Raw genomic sequence first — 15,007 nt, 5'->3', positions numbered from 1 at the left:
GATATCGTCTCCCCCATACGCGTCATTTTCATTATTCTCCTCGAGAGATCCTTCTGGGCTCGATGGTTTTTCTTCACATTCATTTAAGACCTCTTGGCTAAAGTCATCGTTTTCATCGGCCTTCTTTACTTGTTGAGCTTTATCATTTTCGTTGGCTTCAAATATATCGTTAACATCGTCGGGGCCATGCGCTCTATCATCTTGCATATGTTCGGGATCTTCTTCGTTGTTTTTGTCTCCTTCTCGATATTCTTCGTTGTTTTTCTTGCCTCTTTTTAAATTTTCTAGATATACTGCTAGATATTCTTCTAGATACTCATCTAGATATTCTGTTGAATATTCTTCTGGATATTCTTCTGGATGTTCTTCTGGGTATTCTTCGTTGTAGTCGCTGTATCCTGGTGGATATTTTTCGAAATCAAAGTATTTATCCGACAAATCATCGTGTCGTACTCTCCGAGTTCAAGCGAACGCCAGTCCGCCAAGCTGCTGGTCTCACTGATAGAACCAATAGATAAGTCAACAGGCAGGGTGCGGTTATGGTCCGGAGCATAATCGTCACGCCGCGGACGTTTTCGACGTTGTGTTTGAAAAATTCTCTCTCAATTTTCTGCGTGCTGTTTAAGTGCGGCACGCCGGTATCCCTCCTTATCGCTTTTGGTCGCTGAACACAAATATCGCGACGGCAACGGCCTCCAAGGTACCTGGTGCCTAGGGTGGACAGTATCAACGTCACCTTCAAGAGTTTCTGGGGAATTTGTAACGCAATTAGTTAAAACTCGTTACCCAAGGGTTTTGAGGGTCACTTATCACTCCGTAGTTTATGAGGTATGTGTGGTTACTGGTTGTAGGCTTTGCTGTGAAGATAGATCCTAGCGGCGTGTACATCTATTAATTTTACAAATCTTATTTGATGGTTGCTTTTAAACTAAAACTAATACTCACTATTTTAACAACAGTTTGATGATTCTCTTTTAAGTTAGTGAGGTATAAAGTAATATGTCTATCGAGAGGATAGTTTTTATTATAATTATTACCCTTAAAAATTCGTGAGATCTTTAAAATAAAACCTTTTTCAAAAGGTAAAAGGTAGGCAAGTAAACTTATAACATCTTTCATATTTAGTGAACCACAACATCATTAATAATAAAGCAAATATTGAAAAATGAAAAATTATCATTGAAAAATTATTCTTTTTATTTCACCGTAAAATTATTAAGCGACGGGTTTATCAAGTATGTTCATAGTAGTGTAGAATACCGCCAGTAAATTCACAATAACGTTAGGAAAACAATGAAATTATAAATCGTATTAAAGAATAATTTGATAAATTTATTCTAAATACGCAATTGCCATTTAACTATTTGATATCATATATTTTTTTTACCATAGTTTGTCACTTATATAAATAATTATTTGAATGAATTATATCATCATCAAATAAAAAATTAATAGTAAATAAAAACCAGTTTATACTTACCTACCTTTCACCTTTTGAGAAAGGTTTTATTTTAAAGTTAACACTGACAGCAATTCAAAAAACCAATGCAAAAGATTTTACAAATAAGAATAAATATATAGAAACAAGATAATGTTTAAAGCTTTATGTTTGTGTTTGATGAGAAGACAGAATTTTAACAATCATCGAATATTCTAAGGAACTAACTTTTGTCGGATTACATGTCCAATATGGCATCCTAAAACATTTCGTGTCTATTTCATTGAGACTAACAAAAGACATTACGTCAGATAGCTGCGAACATAGAAAAACGCATAGTGCAGAGGAAGCACAAGGAAGATGAAAAACATCTTGAACTGCTGTAAAAGGCTTTACTAGAAGATAGCAACCGTTATCTGGAATCTCAATTATATTTTCTACAAGACAGATGGATCCATTTTTTTAAATAATGGCGTTATCTTGTTGAAGAATAGATATTTTCAATGCCCCTTTAATAACTTTCCTATACTGATTATAGCAACAATTATCTACTGCAGGTATTGGACCGTTCAAATGACGTCTAATAAATTTCAAAGAATCTCTATCAATTCGCTTGCGTCGATTAACTTGGCAATCTTCTGTTCGCCGGTTTGATATCTGCTGTAAATGTTGATCTGGCTTCCTACACAATTTTCTACAGTAGGTCATATTATTCTCAAAAGGAAAAGCTGAATAATCATCTAATGGCCCAAAAGACCCAACATCGTCAGCAAGATGTAACAAAGTGTGGATGTTATAAGAAAGAAATTCTATACTATACACATCAGAAGCAGTTTCAACGAATAATTTAAGGCATTTTTCAGCGAAATCTATTGATTCCATCAAACATGAAGGACTCACAAGAATTCTAATTACCGTGTGAAACAAAAGAAAATGAATATAAACAGCAGGATTCATCAAACCGTTAAATACAGCTGGACCACTATAGAGAAGAATCTGTCGCTGCTCAGTAGCTTTGAATTTACCATGTTTTTCAATATTTACAGGCTTACGAGCAAAATCAAATGGACAAAACTTTTCTACCTGTACTAGTTGATCACCTAACACTCTTATATTATTTGGAGAAAGTTTGGCTGATTTGACGAATCTACCATCTATGATACCTTGAAAAATTTCAGCCATTATACCAAGACACACTAAGTGCATGTAGTCGAATACAGTATTCGAAACCACATTCAATGGTAAGAACATTAGGAATCTCATTTGGAGCAGTCGATAAAAGAATCTGAAGACCTTGTTCGACACCTAAATGGAGATATTCACCTCCAGCTACTTGAACAGTAGGAGCAGCATGAACTGGTATTTTGAGTAATCTTCTAGGGTCAACGTGTAACATAGAGAAGCAAGCATGAGTTTTAAGGACACGCAAAACACATTTTGCTTGCAAGTGAGTCATATTAGACTCTGTGAAAGCTACAGCGTGTCTACTTTCAAATTCTTCCAAGCTATCCGGCTCACTGAACTCTAGACAAACTTCACTTTCACCAACAGGATCATTCGGTCCAACAAAAGATTCAGACTCTGACTGAACTACGTCATCATGCAAGAAGCTATCATTTAAACTCTCATATGTCGCATCAACATCACTAAAAGCACACTGATCTATTGTCTGATAAACATCAGGAACTGTAACTATAGAATTATCAGATGCAGCCTGTCGAGTAGAATGACTATTGGCCAAATACTCTTGACGAGCTCTAGCCAACAGTCTATTCATGCAGGCTCTATGATCAGGAGTACATTCCTCCAAAGGTTTACGGCTACAATGCATAGATTTGATTTTATACATTTTGAATCTAACAACTAAAAATTAAAAACTAACAACTAACAACTAACAACTGAATGAACAACACACTACACTAACTAAACGCTTAACTTACTTATAATTAAACTTACAATATATAATAAAAAGACTAAACTTCCTAAGCTTACTTGAGTAAATGTTATTAAAAATAGAAATATTGAAAGAATATTGAAACTTGAACAAACTCCAGTATAACTAATACACCTACTCAAAGTTGTTAAAAACAAAAACTAATGGATCCTAACCTCACAAAATAAATTATTAATACTTATCGCTTATTGAAATAAATAATTCCAAAAAGGAATTGTACGGCTCTTTCGTAGATACAGCTGCTTTTCAGGTTTTGTTCACAGCACTGTTTGCACCTTAAAACACTTGCTTCACAAGAAAATATTGGCATCCGGATATTTCGCAGTTGAACAACAAACTATCCAAATTCCAATTGTCAGAAATGCGAACGCGCGCGCCGCAAAAGCTGCGTGTATGATGATTCCGGAAACCATCACCAATGGCGACTTGGCGAGGTATTCAAATTTCAAAAATAGAATTTCTATATTTAATCATACTATATCTATTAAAAATATATATATTTACATTTTATACCTAAAATAGTTGTAAACTAAGATCGCATGTTAAAATCTTTCTGTGAACCTGTTAAATAATCAATCGCAATTCAATTTGTATGAACCCCGATAACATGATGTCGGCCGAATGACGGCACCGAGACTGCTCGGAATGGGCTACGCGTGACGTCCAGGTACCCCTGCTCCATGACCCGGAAATGACGGTATTAAGAAACTTAAATTAGGAAAAAACAAAAAAATTAAAACCCTAACGGGGTTCGAACCCTGAACCTTTCAGTTAGCTAATTGTGTCCTTATGTACTGCGAGCAGCTGTTGATGTTAATAAATATGCAAGTTATTGTAATAAACAATCACCAAAATTATTATTAACGCGTTTAACAACATTGATATTCGCCGCTTACTTCGTGTAAGGTGCGAAACTGGCAGGCTGCTATAAATTAGGTAGTCATGAAAGAGTAGTCATAATAATATAATTAATAAAAATTGGCAAGGAACAAAGTCCGGTGGATAAATAATAGCCCAAATTAACAAAATCAACAGCCTTAAAATATAATACATTGAAAAGCCTTATTTCGTGAATTGTGCGGCTGAAAATTTTCTAAGTTTCGCAGCCAACAAAGCCAGCATTCTGCGGGAATTTCGTTCCGACAGAATGCTGACATGGCGAGCAGCACTCCTAGCAGACATTCTGCTAGCACTCTGACCGCGCCAAATGTTAATAAATTTTGAACACGGGTCGAAGGCACAATGCCGTCATGTAGCTCGAATATATATTCGAATTTTATACGCATGCGATGGGGTTCTTCGCTCCATGTTGGTGAATTTTTTATTTGTATACATCTCACCGGCGGCCAGTTTGAAACAACATTGTACGCACTATTATAAGTATATTTAATAAGTATATTTTATATTTATATTACGTATAAATAGTGGGTGCAGCAGAAAAAGTAAGTAATGCAAGGAGTGTAAGGGTCTGAATCAAGGTATAATTAGTTTAATAGTTCAATTATTATCTATGAGCAGATTCTTTTCCTTTTTCATTGAGGTTAGATTCAATTTTTATTTATCTGGGTAGCCCTTGTGTTGAATATTTTAATTGAAATGGATAATAGGTTTAAAAAATTTCGTTCTCGCAAACCCTTAGCTCAGTGCAGTAAGTCTTATAGGGCAGAAAGAAATGACATTTTAGTAGAGTCGGATAGAGGTTGTGTATCGAATAATATTGATGCCTCTGGTGCAGCTTCTTGTGTTAGCAATGATGGTGATCGTGCCAGTGGTTGTAGTGGTTCTAGTGGTGCTATGAGTGTTGACGATGATCATCTTTCATCAAGTATGATCAACGATGCTGACAATCATTTGCAAGATGATTCTGATGCAAGTGATGATGACAACAGCACCCATGCGCATCAAGATGTTTTATCTGATTCTGATTCTGGAGCTTCTACAGTGGAATCTGGTCATTCGTGCAGAGAAAATGTAGAAGTGTTTGAAGACAAGCTGGCTTTAGCATTCACTGAGACAAATATGACTCATGTGCAAGCGAAAGCCATACATCAAGTGCTCAAGACTCATAAATGTTTTTCTGCTTTTCACGTAGACCCAAGGGCAATTTTAAAAACACCAAGCTTATTAACTGTTCCTATGCAGATTGCTGGTGGAGAATATCTGCATTTAGGCGTAGCTAATGGTTTGATCAGGGTTCTCCAATCAACTCCTTCGCACTTGATTCCTGAAGAGCTAAAATTAGATTTTAACACGCATGGAGCATCACTGGACCAAAATAGCAAAATAGTGTTGTGGTCAATCCAAGTAAGGATTGCAAATATAGAAAATAGTGCTCTTGAAGTTGTAGGCATATATAGAGTATCGGGTAAACGAGTTGACGCAGTAGAATTTTTTCAACCATTTGTGCAGGAAGTGCTTCAAATTTTAAAAGATAGGTTTCAGTTTTTTTACAACAAAATATTAACAAAATTAAGGTGTTTTGTTGCTGATGGACCAGCTCGATCCCTTGGATTAGGTCATCGTGGTCACAATTTTACTGACCCATGTTCTAGGTGTTGGGTTAGAGGTAAATGTCTACGTGCAGGTGTTATGGTGTACGAAGGTGTAGATTTTGTCGCTCGTATACTAGATGAGTATTTGAGTAGAGTTAATAGTAATCATCATAAGGGACCAGACTGTCCTATTGGTGCTCTTCCTTTCAATGTTGTTTACAATACAGTGTTCGATTACATGCACTTAGGTTGTCTTGGCATCATGGAAAAAATATTGTGTGGATTGATCGATGGTAGGTTTTCAGAATCAGTTAAGCTTTCATCCTCAATTCAAGTGAAAATGTTGAGTACTCGGCTATAGCAAGTCAAGGAGTACTGTCCTCTAGACTTTGCTCGAACAGCAATTGATATTGTAAAGCATAGCAAATTTAAAGCTACTGAGTTTCGAAAAATTCTTTTACATTCAGGTCCAGCTATATTTTATGGTATTGTCAGTAATGCTGTTTATAAACATTATTTATTGCTTCATACAGCTATGAGAATTCTCATCCATCCTCGTTCAACTCCTCAATTCATCAATTTTGCAGAAAGTTGCCTTGAACTTTTTGTTAAAACAGCTCCTGATGTTTATGGTGTTGAATTCTTATCATATAACACCCATTGTGTGCTACACCTTGCTGATGATGGAAGATTATTTGGACCATTAAAGGGATTTTCAGCTTTCCCATATGAAAATAACATGAGCTATTTCAGGAAAATGTGTAGGAAACCAAATTTACAGCTGCAACATATAGCTAATAGGCGAGCAGAAAATTGGCGAGTCAACGTTTCAACAAAATTTGATAAAAATTATAGGAAATTTATAGGTAAACATTCTAGAGGTCTAACCCCTTCAGTAAATATAGATAACTATGTTCAGTATAGATCAGTTGTTTTAGGAATGTACCGTATATCTGTGCTTGTAAACAATTTTTTAACAGTACTAAATTGCTTTGATTTTCCCTGTGCAACTTCATCAATTGAAGTTTTTCTTTGTTTTTCTTTGTCCTTGGACATGTCCCTGATATACGTCAATAATATTGAAAGCAAGTGCTTCAGAATGCCATATTGGGCCAATACCATGAGTACCGATTGTCAACCAGGGTATTTTATCATTGTTAAGATGTTGTCATCGCATCTTACAAACAATGATTAAAATTAAGTATTCTCTCCTAAGAAATCAGACGTGAGCTCTTACGTTATTTCTTTAAAAAGCTGCCTGAATATGCATGCCTGAATCGGGAAAAAAAATATATCGTTATCGGCATTTTCTTTAAGTAGAATGATTTACTTATGGATTATATTGTTGAAAATTGTGTTGATTTTTTATCTAAATTTTAATGCCATTTTTTTAATTCAAATTTGATAAAATGCAGTAAGATCTATAGAAATGGATAGTAGAACTATCTAAAAATTACAAATAATTTTTTTAATAAATGCTTTTTGAAGTCTTTTTTTTTTAATTTTTCACTTAAGGATGTTGACGCCAAGATAATCGAGTACAAGATTCTAAAAATCAATACGTCTGTTTAAATTTAATTAAAAATCATCTCAACAATTCAATCTATTACAAACTTTATTGCTTTACGTATGATACTTATTAAAATTAAAATACAACTTCGAATTCAAAATCAACCAGAAAACGCGCCCTTTTTCAACCAACCAATCAGACGATGAATAGAACTTCGCCCCCTGCGCGTTACAATTTAAGGTTAGAATTTTCAAATTTAGCGCTATGAACACCACTCATGATGCGTTTTTATAGATATCACACTGTAAAAAATGTTTTTGTATAATTACTATTCTCAGAGTAGTACACGAATCCGACCTATTCTCAGAGCAGTTAAAATACAACTCAAGCTAGTAAAATTACTACCGAAACTGACTAATTTTACTAATTTCCCTAGTGATTTTACTAGCTTGAATTGTAATTTATCTGCTCTGAGAATAGGTCGGATTCGTGTACTACTCTGAGAATAGTAATTTTACGAAAACATTTTTTACAGTGCAGCTACAGCGCCGCCATTAACCAATCATATTCTCGATTCATCAGAATCTATTTTCGGCTTCAATTTTCCGGTGTCACTTTTTTAAAGAGAAAATAGGTTTTAAAAAAATGGCATTAAAAGTTAGTTAATATAAAAGTAAATATCGTGTTATGTATTAAAATGTAGTACAGAATATAAATGGTATAATTGTTATAATCTCACAATTTATATTATTTTATAAATGTAAATAAAAAAATGTTTAATTAATATTATTTTTTTGTTAGATTTTGTTAATATAATTAATACTGCCATTAAATAATTACAAAGAGTTTAAAAACATTTTTTAATATTCAAAATTTATTTCTATTTTATTCTATAATTTTAAAGCCGGTTCTGTATATTAGTAGCTATAACTACTTTTATAGAATGTTGGCTGTATTGAATATATTCATTTATACTCGACGGTAATTAATTCTTATGAAACGTTTCCGAAGTCGTGCTTTTGATTGGTTAGAATTTATCAATCTGGCAATCTTATTGGACTACCATCGAGTGTACATCTAATATTTAACAGTATATTTAATAATGACACGTCAAATAATTAAGGGGATACCCACATAGCATGAAATATTTCGGAAATATTGGAACGAAATATTTGAAATCTTCCAGGAATCTTTCGACGAAACAGTTCTGAAATAATGTTATGTCCCTCGAATTCCTATATTGAAATATTTTTTGAAAGAATTCAGAAATATTTCTGAAATTTTTCACGAAATATTTCAGAAATATTACTGCAATAATATCATTTCATAAAATGCCCCGCCTTGCAAATCTCTCATGAAATATTTCCTTGAAATATTTCTGAAATGTTTCTAAATTATTTTGTGTCACGCAGTCGCCTGGGATTTGTATTTGAAATAATTCTGGAATATTTAAGCAAGCTTCCCAATCCTTTTATTTTATGACATAGCTTCTGCAAAATAAAAAATATTATTTATGTATATGTGCAGAAATTATACTGATTCCGACTTAGACTCTTGCAAGGGAGAGCCCTACAAATAAATAAAATGTTTTTACCTTTACAAGCTTGCACAAATCACGTATCTTTTAATGCGTGAGTGTGGAGTTTTCTTGTACGAGTTAAAAGCGAGTGCATGTCTGATTCCAAAACGACTACTACAAAATACAAGAGGTAAAAAAGCCTAATCTACGCCCGTGCTGTACACCATATCTTTTTTGACGCACGTGTATCGATTTTCGCATTTTCACTTTTTTAAGGCTACAAAGTAAAAAAAAATTCATGACTTCATTTGACTGCTGCCAACTTTTTAACTCGCTGATTAAAAAAGTAATACTAAAGGGGATGTCGTCCCAAAAAACATTGTTTTTTCTATTACATAAAACTTTTTTACTAGAGCTTGCAAATGAAAAACCGAGTCTGCAGCGCCGTAGTGTTAGGTTTAATGAATCGTTTAATGACGAAACGCTGAGATTTTTATTTTATTTTTGAAAGGTATGCCTGTTCAAGATCTCAAATTTTGAGAATAAACAGTGTCATAACCTATTATTTCAAAATTAATTTTGTGCGTATAGACCGATAGAGTCATTTTAACATCTTTTGTAATTTTAAACGAGCGTCAGTTCCATATATATATATATATATATATATATATATATATATATAATATAAACATGACTTCATTACCTAGCAGGAGTCTTTTGTCTTTGTTGGTGACTATCCATATATTTCCGCTGTAGAGCGTGAGCCAGAGTTCCTCGTCAGGCCGTTCATAGTAGAATCCATACTCTTCCAGTATCTTTTCCCGTATATCCTCCCAGTCTGAGCTTGAGCTTGGATATGTTGAAACATTTCGTGATTAATTATTACTCTTAGATCATCTTTTCTTTGTCCGATCTGCACATTTACAAACTGAAATCAACATCATTTCGTTTTTTTTTTAAATAAATTGCTTCATTAATTTACTGCAGAGTTTACTCATACGTCAGCAGTCCCACCTACGCGGTGTCTGTAAACAGCGCAGCACGCAGGCAGACTTACACTAGACGTATAAGTTTTTCGTTCACGCGTATTATATCGTATTATAAATTGATCTTTGTTTAATTAATTCAATTAATTAATTAATTAATTGCTGAGTGCGCTTATACTTCAGCAGCCCCACCTACGTGGTGTCTGCAAGCAGCGCAGCACGCAGGCAGACTTGCACTGGTAGTATTAGCGCGCGTTAGCGATTTGAAATTGCCACGTACGTGTAGAGTGATCACGTGACCTGTGCATCTTCGCACGACCCCTTTTTCGGCTCTCGCTTTATCGTGTGTGTCGATATTGTTTTCACGACCCGCACATATACGCGCACACGTGTCCGAACATCATCCAATTCGTATCGTGTTTGTAAGTTGTTTGTTACTAAGTGCGATGAGCGCATCGACAGCAACTCTCCCTCCGTTTTTGTGCACACGTACTAATGTATAGTGCGCATCAGATTCAAAATGGCGTTGCCGCGTTTCCCTTGCGCCTTGCTTCGCGCGTTGTTCGCAGCGGCGTCTTTTCGCTCTTCTCTCTCTCTCTCCGTTCCGTAGCTTACGTGCGAGAGAGAGGTGAGGCGGCCATGTTGGCTCGGTTGCTTAGCGACCCCCCTTTTACTGGCGTTTCGTACCGAGAAGCTTAGCGCGCGGCTTTGCCCGTTTGAAATTCTGGGAAATGCGTTTTGTCGATGTTTCTTGTTTCAGCGCGTTTTGACTTTTATGAAAACGTGATTTTTCGAAATACTTATTCGCGTCGTTTTCTCTACGCGATTTTCGTGAATTCGTTTTTGTCTTAGATTTTATTTCGCGTTTCCTGATAAGCCGATTTTTCTTCACTTCACTTTTTTAAACAAGAGAAAGCGCATTCTTCTTTGTTCCCGATAAACCGAATTTATTCTCACTTTACTTTTTTTTTGAAAACAAGAGAAATCGCGTTCTTCTTTGTTCCCGATAAACCGAATTTATTTTCTGCTTCACTTTATAAATAGTACTTACACGTAGGTTCCGGATTTTCCCATCGAAATGGACCTGATGCCATTGTTTTGTAATGACGGTGACCTTGAAGCGTAAGCCGAAGTAAGCTTGACTTTGTAGACCTTGTATTCTGATGCTGGGCGTGGTGCTTTCTTTATTGAGCGATGTGGTCGTGTGGTCGTGTCGTTCACTGGGAGTCAGCGTGCCTCTTTCCTCGAGTGTGTATCGTCGTTCTTCTTTTCTTACACTTGTGTCACTGTTCACGAAAACCGATCCGCGCAGTGGAAGCGTGCTGGGCCCATAACCTGTCGGTGTAAAGGATATTTCCTACACGTGATATGATAAGGAACAGGATGTGACACAAAGAGAATACACTTGTATAAAGTAAAGAACTAAACGTGACTTTATTAATCTAAACGTGACAGAGCGTGATGACGATAAGCGTTGCGTGAGCGCGAGATGTTGCTTGCTCGGAGAGCTGGCGAACAGTGAGGCGGCAGCCCGCGCGCGCCGTCGAGCTGAGCGGCAGATCACGTGACTGAGTCAACTCGACGTCGTGGACGCTACGAGCAGTCGGTACGGGTCGTATGTCGGGTGTTAGCGCCTATATTCCAACATAATATTATACTTATAAATTACCATTCAAAAGATTCAAGTTTGTTGACAAATTTACAAATAAATATATTGAAAGTATGATTATTATTGTGATCATTTTGATTGATTAAAGTAACATTAAAGGCTAATCCTTGAAAGATAGATTGGGATAGATTTAATATTTTATTAATAAAGTACCATTCAAACAAATTTATATATACTGATAAAATAACAATTTAATGATATTGCAAGAATACACGGAGAGAAAGGTATCATTAAAAATTACTTTATTTTCTCCTAATCGGGAGACAAACTCAACCTATGCAGAAAATATAGTATGCTTGTGTGAATATTTACTATACATTCATAAAAAATTGCTATACCAGTATAGTAAAAATTGGACTTCGCTTTGACTCGCTGTGTTACGTCGGTAAAAAATTACCAACAGAGCTCGAAAATTCGTCGTAACTCAAGCCGACGACAAGATTTCGCCTGATCACTTACTGCCGTTAGGGGGTGACTCGTAAACTTCACTCGCAAGTGACGAAAAACTGTTCGGTTAGTATATAAGGAACTTCCAGATCTGAATATAATATATAAATATAAATGCGATTGTCTAGCGATGCGTTGTCAGGTTGCGACATGTATAATAAATAGCTTGCGACGTAGGTAAATTAGGATATAATGAAATTCTATGCGATGCGACTTTGAGATTAAATGTAACAAATAAATAAATGAAAATTCGCCTGCAACATCCAACAAACACAAATAAGAGAAAAATCACCAACAGACGACAAAATAAATTCAACTGCACTAAAATAATTACTACATAAACATCGATAAAAAATATATTAAACTTAATACTTATTTTTCGTATTAAAACTGATCGTAATTAAAAACGATTTAAGGGGTCAAGCCTGGGTTAAATCCTGCAAAAAAAACCCTGGTAAAAATAACTTATTAAATCCGATTCAAAAGGTAATAGGTTGTAATTGGATTTCATAATCGGAAATTATTCAATTAAAACCAATTTAATCGATTAAAATCTGTTTAATCTGATTATAACTTTTAGTCGGTTTTAATCAGATTCAATCAGTTGTATTTTTCAACAAATATAATATTTTATTTAAAAACACAACTGTTTAAATCCGATTAAGACCGACTAAAACTTATAATCAGATTAAATAGATTTTAATCGATTAAATAGGTTTTAATTCGATAATTTCCGATTAAGAAATCCAATTAAACCCTATTATCTTTCGAATCGGATTTAATACGTTATTTTTACCAGGGACAAAAAGATATTCTTCTTACCAAACAATTTTTGATTTGATGTAATTTGAAAAAAAAAATTCTATTGAAAATATATAAAATATACACCATTTTTATCGAAAAAAAACATGTATATACCTTGTAAAATCATTGACCAAAATTCATGACATTTCACTATATAAATAAGTGTTTTTAGTCACTTGCCACGGCTTTTTGAAAGATCCGGACCGTCTTCTTTACTCTATCCGGTCTTAAAATGTACCTTAAACATGCCCCCTCGGACCGATCGAGAGACATTGCTAAAAAATATAAATCAAATACTGCTAGCAACAAATTTTGTTGCTAGCAATGTTTAATTGATATATTTTAGATAACAAAATTTGTTGCTAACTTTATTTAATTCATATTTTTTAGCAATGTCTCTCGATCGGTCCGAGGGGGCATGTTTAAGGTACATTTTAAGACCGGATAGAGTAAAGAAGACGGTCCGGATCTTTCAAAAAGCCGTGGCAAGTGACTAAAAACACTTATTTATATAGTGAAATGTCATGAATTTTGGTCAATGATTTTACAAGGTATATACATGTTTTTTTTTTCAAATCACATCAAATCAAAAATTTTTTGGTAAGAAGAATATCTTTTTGTTTTTTTGCAGCATTTAACCCAGGCTTGACCCCTTAAATCGATAGGAATTTAATCGACGAAATTTGATTGGTCGATTGAATGGATTTAAAACGATTAAATTCGATTAAATTTTAATCGATTTCAATCGAATTCAATCGCATATTTTTAGCAGCGTATGTATACAGGGCTATAAGGAAACTTTTATTAAAAAGCTGAAAAAATTTTACAAAAATAACATTTTATGTGTTTTAAGTGAAAAATTCGCCCTTTAAGAGCTATAAATCATTGAAAAAGGGCAAAAAATGCCTTAATAACCATCTTTAAACCCTTGTAACTCGAAGAGAAACGATCGAATCGATCTGAAAATTCACATGTGCATGATTTGTCAGAAAACCACGCATATATATATATATATATATATTTCATGTTACATGTTTTTTAAAATTTGATTTTGTATATGCTGCATTCCGCGTCAACTAAGACGGAGCTGTAAAAATCATAAAAGTTAGCGTTTTTATCTACTTTCAATTACCGAGTGGCACTTTTTTAAATTTCAACCCTAGGAAGAGCTGTACGTCCCTTAACCTCAAAGAAAATACTGTATTACTATTGAAATGCTTATAATTTTTCACAGGAGCAGTCATTTTTAACTATCCAGGGCTTAAATTAATGCTCTTTTGTTCTACTTTCGTTTAAAAAGTTTATACTAAGTCCCTGTTTGTTGGTTAGCTATATATATGGAAATCAAGAAGGGAAAGAAACAGTCGTAATTGATAAGAATATGTATCGCTAACTAACAAATAGGCACTTAAAATAAATTTTTAAATTGAAAGGAGAATAAAAGAGCTTTAATTTAAGCCCTATCTGATTAAAAATGACCGCTCCTGTGAACATTTATATGCATTTCAATCGTAATACAGTATTTTCTTTGAGGTTAAGGGACGTGTAGCTCTTCCTAGGGTCGAAATTTAAAAAAGTGCCACTCGGTAATTGAAAGTAGATAAAAAATGTTAACTTTTATGATTTTTTAAAAATTTTTAGGTCAGAAGGATGTTTGTGTACAGCTCTGTCTCAGTTGACGCGGAATGCCCCATATATATACCCACAAAATTAAATTTAAAAAAACATGTAACATAAAATAAAGTTAGCTTAATTGCAGAGTAAAGGACTCAGTGCCATAAAGAATCGGGTTCTAGTCTTAATTGGGTCATACAAAAAAATTTTGCGGGATATTTTGAAAAGTTCCTTGCATATTTCGCTATCTTTTTTTCTAAAAATATACATGCAAACTAATAATAAGAGAGGGTTTTATGCATAGAATTGTGTAAAAAATTCTGTACAAAAATGTACAGCGAACTTCGTAGAATTGTCCAAACATTACTTTTGTAAAGAAATGGAATAATTAGATAGCATTTGTAATCCGAGTAAACTTATATTTTTTAGTACTAATTAACGTTGTTTAGTGAATTTGATACACGCAAAAATATACAATATTGGATTAAGTAGATCCTTATTTCTACTTCTTTAAATAAAATTAAGAAATAAATAAATAAATTATAGTGGGAGAAAGTAGTAGAAACATCAGAGT

The sequence above is a fragment of the Nasonia vitripennis genome (genome assembly GCF_009193385.2).
Source record: "Nasonia vitripennis strain AsymCx chromosome 1 unlocalized genomic scaffold, Nvit_psr_1.1 chr1_random0005, whole genome shotgun sequence".
Classification (NCBI taxonomy): Eukaryota; Metazoa; Arthropoda; class Insecta; order Hymenoptera; family Pteromalidae; genus Nasonia; species Nasonia vitripennis.
The sequence above is the reverse complement of the archived record's forward strand: the minus strand, read 5'-3'. Positions refer to the sequence as shown.